At 54.8% G+C, this 7,500-nt stretch overlaps 1 non-coding gene across 1 annotated transcript; it reads left to right on the forward strand.

Moving 5' to 3' along the window:
• The first annotated feature begins 4,412 nt into the window (after positions 1-4,412).
• On the forward strand, positions 4,413-6,399 carry LOC148350796 (18S ribosomal RNA). The gene has a single exon (XR_015847170.1). It is a non-coding gene; the product is annotated as an 18S ribosomal RNA (ribosomal RNA).
• The last annotated feature ends 1,101 nt before the right edge of the window (positions 6,400-7,500 follow it).

Consider the following 7,500-nt stretch of genomic DNA (forward strand, 5'->3'; position numbering starts at 1 on the left):
TGAGTTTATGGCCTCCGAAAGGCCCATTCATTCAGACGGGTCCATGTATTTTCAGCGACAGCCGCAGTACCGCCAAAATCCATGCAGCGGCGCTGAGTTTATGGCCTCCGAAAGGCCCATTCATTCAGACGGGTCCATGTATTTTCAGCAGGGGTCATCATTAATTGATTTTTGGAAAAAAAATTAATATTTAAGTGCGAAAAAATTAAAATTAATTTTTTTGCGGCAAAGCCAATTAATGGGTATTTATTGGATTTCTAGCCATTAATTGGTAATTTAATGGTATACTAGCCGTGTCAATATGGTCGAACAAACTGGTCCCTTTAATCTTTACTTTTAGTACAAAAAATATCTTCTGAGTTATTGGTGATCACATCAGCTACCGTCATGTTGGGGCTTGTTTTATAATTATAACTTGTCGATTCCTCCTAAGTTAATATGCGAATTGTCGGAGCACTAACTGAGGTTAGATGAACAGTGAATGATAGAACATTCACGCCAACATTATCATGCGCAGTAAGACACCTTAGTAATAAGAGGTTTTGCTATTTATTACACATTCATTTATGAACAAAAATGTGTACAACATAGAAACATCGGAGATAGTGAAAATGTTAGAGATTTTCATTAGATGAAACGATGTGGGAAACAAATTCGCTGTCCCAGAAGCGGTTGTTAGAAAACAAAAAAAGTTGGGCTTCTAGGCAATTTGTTGACAAGTTGTACCGTTCATCCGCATAGGCACGTCCGGCAGCACTGAAAAAGCGTTCTACTATGTTGGAAGTTGGCAGTATAAATGTTGTATCGATAAATTGATCAAAGGTGGGCAGCATCATGTTCAGGCGGCGCCGTTTTATCAAATTTTGGCCGAAGGCCATATCCGATGACTCATCTATTGGACTTTCATCGACCGGTGCAGTTTCGGTGACTTTGAGAGCCTCCACTGCTTGACGCTCTTTTGCCGTAAGTTGACCATGTTTTTGGTTTTGAATTTTCACAATAGCCCTCTCAAACATAGGCGCTTGAACGATTTCGGCGTCGGGGCTGAGGTGATGGGCCATGGCAGTTTGGGACGACATTGCAACATCAAAGAGGTACCTCGCCTCTGCGACTGTCAGATCTTCTTGCTGCAAAGTAAGCGTCAAAGAATCCAACTTGGCCAAATCACCGTTGAGTTGAGTGAGTTTATGAACATCCGCTGCGTTGAGAAGTAAATCCATCACCCTTGGGTCGGTGGTGAAAACTTCTCTTGCAAGAATTTTCTGCAGCTCGAAGAACCTGCGCACCATCTTTGCCGTGCTTGACCACCGTGTCTCATTTCTCGTCAACGGTCGAAGGTCTGTGTACTCATCCAGTAGTGCACTAAGCGTGCTGTATCTCAGGCGAGCCATCAAGGAGTTCAACTTACAGAGTACCTTAAAAAAGTAAAAGCAGGAAATAAGAAATATGCTAAATTTGAGCAGCTTAAAATTGCCTTGCGTAAAATTCCTTTGATAGAAGGCGTGGCCGCGTGGGGTATGTGAAAAAAATATTGTGGAACCGCTGTGACAGAGTGCACTCTGTCTTCAATATAGATATTGTGAGATATAAGTAAGCAGCATAGAAAAGAAGTTCACCTTTTCGTAGGGCTTCAAGAGTTCTTTGACAGCGAGGTTGAAGCGATGGGAGGCGCAGCCGACCAGAGGAACATTGCACTGCTTTGCAATGGCTTTGTTCACCTTGCAGTTGTCGCCACAAAGCGCCACCACGTTGGCTATAGACTTGCCGTACCTGCTAAGGATGTCTTCGATGAACACCAGGTGGTTTTCAGCCATCTGTGCCTTGGGATCCAAAAGTGTTGAGAAGCCGAGGAGAGCACTTTCCCGACCGCGTGGGCTTATATACGAGGCGAAAACGCCAACGTAATAATCGGAAGAACAAGTCCATCCGTCGAATACCACCGCGAATCGGGATGGCAGATCGAAGGCGATTTTCTGTCGCACACCCTGTGTCACCAAGGCCAAATACTTCTTTAAGGTGTTTGTGCAGATTGGCTCCGTATTGCTGATGTCCCTGATGGTAGGCCGATCAACAACTTTGAAAGGCTCCAGGTCGATACAAACCAACCGCAGCCACTTGAAGATTCGTATTCCTTTTCGGCAAACGGTTGAAGGTGACGACAGGAAATTTTCTATCGATCCAGGATTGGATGACTCCTGCTTCTTTGCATCACTTTCTTTCTGCAAGTGCTGACTTTTAATGTGGCTTTCCAAATTGCTCCAACCGGTGTTGCGCCGTTGCATGCGCTCGGCGCCACATGAGCAGCGCCATTTGCCGTTGACGACATCAATCTGTGTGAAGTACTCTCTAACCATTTTTTCCTTCGGTCCCATAACCGTGCGAAGATTACAATTAATACAGCGTAATAGTAGTGGTGTACAACATGTGCGTATGTGCATCCACGACGTACGTGCTTGAGGCAAAACGTGAGCTAATCAACAAGCCCGATTTTGTCCCGACCAATAAAAAGCTGCTTTGCAACCACACTATGTACGTACAGCTACCGTGTTTCCCCGAATATAAGGCCGGCCTTACTTCAAAATCATCGTCAAAAATTGAGGTTTTGAAATAAAAATATGTGCAAAAGTAATACATTTTCGCTAAAAATTTCTTAGAAAAGCATTGCCGTTGTTAAATAACGTTGATATCTACGGTTTTCATAGGTAATATGAGCCTCTTATTTGCAGGAAGGTTGAATTTCATTTCTCATAAAAAGCTGGGCCTCATATTGGGGGAAACACGGTAGCTTACGCGTATGCATGCACTGTCCCGATTGTGCGTGTATGTGCCCTTGACCGCATACGAAATGCTCGCGCGGCGAGAAAATTTGCACGTTTGTTGACGCAATCGACTAACAAAAAACCCGAATATTTTCGCAATTAATGGGTCGCAAACTCGCAATAATTGCTAATTATTTAAATTTTGCAATAAATGGATTTATGAATTTAAGCAACCATTCCATTAATTTTTCGCAATTAATGGCATTAATTTTTCACCAATCATTTATTGCTGACCCCTGATTTTCAGCGACAGCCGCAGTACCGCCAAAATCCATGCAGCGGCGCTGGGTTTATGGCCTCCGAAAGGCCCATTCATTCAGACGGGTCCATGTATTTTCAGCGACAGCCGCAGTACCGCCAAAATCCATGCAGCGGCGCTGTATTTATGGCCTCCGAAAGGCCCATTCATTCCCAACGGGGCTGCAGTAGCATCCCGCGGCCACGCGGGGGCAGATATTGTGAGGGAATTACATCGTAGTGGACGGAGCGCCCATGTATTCCTATGGCCAATGCGTTTCCAATGGGAGTGCAGTACCTCAAAAATCCGCTAGAGGGCACCGAACTTGAGGGCCCGACGTTCCCTCAAGTGCCGATTTTGTACCCCCTTCTCCAGCCGACAGCCAGAATTATAGTAGGGACTCGCAATTTTGAGAGTTGAGCACCAGGGCTAAACAGCGGCCACCCGTGACCATTGAGTCCGACAGAGCAGAGCCTGTCGCATCTCGCAATTACCGAGGGAAGATCCCGGTTCTCGAAAAAATTCTAAGTTTTTCAAATTTTAAAGTATTGAAGTATTTAGGGCGCTTCCCGCGGCCCTGGTGTTTGCATGTACCCCTCTAAGCTCCGGTTCTTGAAAAATGTCCAAGTATCGAAACCGGACTTCCGCGGAGGCTGACAGGGGGCCTCCATCGAAGCACCCTTCACCCCCGGGTGAGCCGGCGTCGGCCCACGGGCCTGCCGGTTCCCCAACTGAGCGATTGGCACACGAGACCCGCCTCGGAGGGCCCACGTCGGCCGGCGCAAGCCGGTGTTCGGGCGTGCGGCTCCTCCGGCTTTGCGGGTCAAGCTCCAGCGCCGAGGATACTAGGCAAACGTTGGGCCCCCCCGAGCCGAGTGGATACCCGCCTCAGAAAGAGCTGGGGCGGTACGTACGGACGGCCTCACTAAAAGGGAACGGAAGCTACTAAAGCACACGTATAACTGTCCGATGTGCGAACGAGGCACGGCAAAACCCGGGAACGAAAGTGAGGCCGGACGAATCCGATACGAGTTACGAGTGAGGCGGGATCCACGGCTGGCACTCGCGGGGCCCTCTTGCGAAACCATGCCTCGGCGTGAACCTTTTGGCGGCAGAACCAAGACGAACCGAGGTCGAGCTTCCGTCTCGAGCCACACCCAGACGTCCGACCGTCGCGGAGCCCGACGCCACGCGTGCTAGGGCTCCGCGCGAAACATCGTTTCACGACACCCGCTCGTCAGCCCGTCCGAACGTATACGAGTGTCGCGCGGCCCCCCGGGCCCGGCTGTAGCCACAGCCTCGTCCCGGACCAGGGCCGCACCGCCACCAGCAGCGCCCCCCCCGGCGGCAGACGCACTCTGGTTGATCCTGCCAGTAGCATATGCTTGTTTTCAAGATTAAGCCATGCATGTCTAAGTACGAATGGCCAGTACAGTGAAACTGCGAACGGCTCATTAAATCAGTTATGGTTCCTTTGATCGCTCCACCGTTACTTGGATAACTGTGGCAAATCCAGAGCTAATACATGCAAACGAGCGCCGACTCGCGGGCGGGGCTCCGGCCTCGCCCCGGGGACGCGTGCATTTATCAGACACAAAAACCCACGCGGTGTCCGGCGGGCGGGGGCTCAGCCGTCGCGCGCGTCCCCCGCGTCCGGCCTCCGCCTCTCCGGGCGGGGGCGTAAGCGGCGCGGGCGGCTCCGCGCGCGCCGGTCCTCGTTCCGCCGGCCCGGCCCCCCCTTTGTGTTGACTCAGGATAACCTCGTGCCGATCGCTCGCCCACCCGAGGCGGCGACGACTCATTCGAATGTCTGCCCTATCAACTTTCGATGGTAGACTCTGCGCCTACCATGGTGACCACGGGTAACGGGGAATCAGGGTTCGATTCCGGAGAGGGAGCATGAGAAACGGCTACCACATCCAAGGAAGGCAGCAGGCGCGCAAATTACCCACTCCCGACACGGGGAGGTAGTGACGAAAAATAACAATACGGGACTCGTTCGAGTCTCCGTAATTGGAATGAGCCGAACACAAACCCATCGGCCAGCATCCATTGGAGGGCAAGTCTGGTGCCAGCAGCCGCGGTAATTCCAGCTCCAATAGCGTATTTTAAAGTTGCTGCAGTTAAAAAGCTCCTAGTTGGACCCCGGGACGCGAGCTGACGGTCCGCCGCGAGGCGTGCATCCGTCTGTCCCAGCCCCTGCCTCTCGGCAAAAGCCCCCGTGATGCCCTTCGCTGGGTGTCACTCGCGGGGCCCGAAGCGTTTACTTTGAGGAAATTAGAGTGTTCAAAGCAGGCCACACGGCCGCCCCTGCATATCGCAGCTGGGAATAATGGAATAGGACTCCGGTTCTATTTTGTGGGTTGTCATGAACTGGGGCCATGATTAAGAGGGACGGCCGGGGGCATTCGTACTGCGCCGCTAGAGGTGAAATTCTTGGACCGGCGCAAGACGGACGAGAGCGAAAGCATTTGCCAAGAATGTTTTCATTAATCAAGAACGAAAGTCGGAGGTTCGAAGACGATCAGATACCGTCCTAGTTCCGACCATAAACGATGCCGACTCGCGATCCGGCGGCGTTATTCCCATGACCCGCCGAGCAGCACCCGGGAAACCGACCAAGTGTCTGGGTTCCGGGGGGAGTATTGTTGCAAAGCTGAAACTTAAAGGAATTGACGGAAGGGCACCACCAGGAGTGGAGCATGCGGCTTAATTTGACTCAACACGGGAAACCTCACCCGGCCCGGACACGGAAAGGATTGACAGATTGAAGGCTCTTTCTCGATACCGTGGGTGGTGGTGCATGGCCGTTCGTAGTTGGTGGAGCGATTTGTCTGGTTAATTCCGATAACGAACGAGACTCAAACATACTAAATAGTACCGCGGCCCCCCGCGCGGTCGGCGGCAGAAAACTTCTTAGAGGGACAAGTGGCTCTCAGCCACACGAGAATGAGCAATAACAGGTCTGTGATGCCCTTAGATGTCCGGGGCTGCACGCGCGCCACACTGAGCGTATAAGCGCGTCGTCTATCCCCGCGCCTGCAGGCGCGGGTAATCCTATGAACCCCGCTCGTGACAGGGCCTGGGGATTGCAATTATTTCCCACCAACGAGGAATTCCCAGTAAGCGCGGGTCATTAGCCTGCGTTGATTAAGTCCCTGCCCTTTGTACACACCGCCCGTCGCTACTACCGATCGGATGGCTTAGTGAGGTCCTCGGATAGTCCCCGCCGGGGCCGGCCCCGGCTCCGGCGGTGTGCCAGAAGACGGTCGAACTTGACTATCTAGAGGAAGTAAAAGTCGTAACAAGGTTTCTGTAGGTGAACCTGCAGAAGGATCATTAACGTACGAGCGGCAGCAGATCCGCCTCGGTACACCCCCGACGAGCCAGACGCCGAGGGCGGCGGGTCGTCGCAGGCGGAGGAAGAGGGTAGACCGGGACGGGACGGGACGGGGGGCGCGGCGCGGGTCACTCCCGGGCCGCGCGTCGGAGCGAGTTCGGCGGGCGCCACGCGGCGCGGCGCGACGCGAGAAAAGGCGGCGGGCGTTGTCGCGCTACCTCCGTGCGAGCGGGGTAGCGCGCTCGTCCGACGACCCCAGTAGCGCGGCGCGGCGCGACGACAGGCGACCGCCAGCGACGGGCGAAAGGCGGCGGCCGTGCGCGGGACCCCCGTAACCGGGGAATCCCCCTATGCCGACGACCCTAGCTCGGCGCGGTTCTCGCGCTTCCGGCGCGCGCTTCCGGGGCGGCACTCGCCTCAACGACCTCCCGTCCTTTAAAGGTAACGGTTCGGGCCGGCGCCCCGGCGTCCGTCCGCCCGTCGGTGTCGCGTGTCCGTGCGGCGCGGGGCTGCTCTCGGCGAGGGTCGCCGAGCAAGCGGAACCCCGCACGGATCACAACGGCCGTATGGCGGCGGCGTCGGGACGCCCGCCCGAGACGAAGGTTCAGGGCGACGAAACGGTGCTCCCACCGGCTACCTTTTTCCCCGGCCAAACGCGTCCGTCGGCCGGAGCCATCGAGGGGCCGCGTAGCGCGCGCGTGGGCCGGCCCCCGGACACCGGAGTCCCTCCCGGGGCTCCGGACACCGGGGGTTCGGTTCCGCGCGGTCCGCCGCGGTCTCCTCTGTCCATCCATAGTCCGGGCAGGCCGCGGCCGGGTCGGGGGCCAGTCCCCCCTCGGTGTCAGCGCGGTCGCGCCGCCCTTGTAAACCAAACCCACTCGCTGACGGGTAGCAACACCCAAAGCGTCGCTTCGCGGCGCGGCGGGGCTTCCAAGTCGGATGGCCTTCCGGGGTCCGGGTAGGAGACGCCGGGGGCCGGCCTCAGCGCCGAGCCCCCGACCTACCCGGCGAGTCCGGTCGCCGAGTCGTGTCAGGTCCGAGCGGGAGACGCCGGGCGCCGGCCTCAGCGCCGAGCGCCCGACCTACCCGGGCCGACGCACGTC

The sequence above is a fragment of the Urocampus carinirostris genome, chromosome 16 (assembly GCF_059441175.1).
Source record: "Urocampus carinirostris isolate Australia breed hairy pipefish chromosome 16, RoL_Ucar_1.0, whole genome shotgun sequence".
In the NCBI taxonomy this organism is placed as follows: domain Eukaryota; kingdom Metazoa; phylum Chordata; class Actinopteri; order Syngnathiformes; family Syngnathidae; genus Urocampus; species Urocampus carinirostris.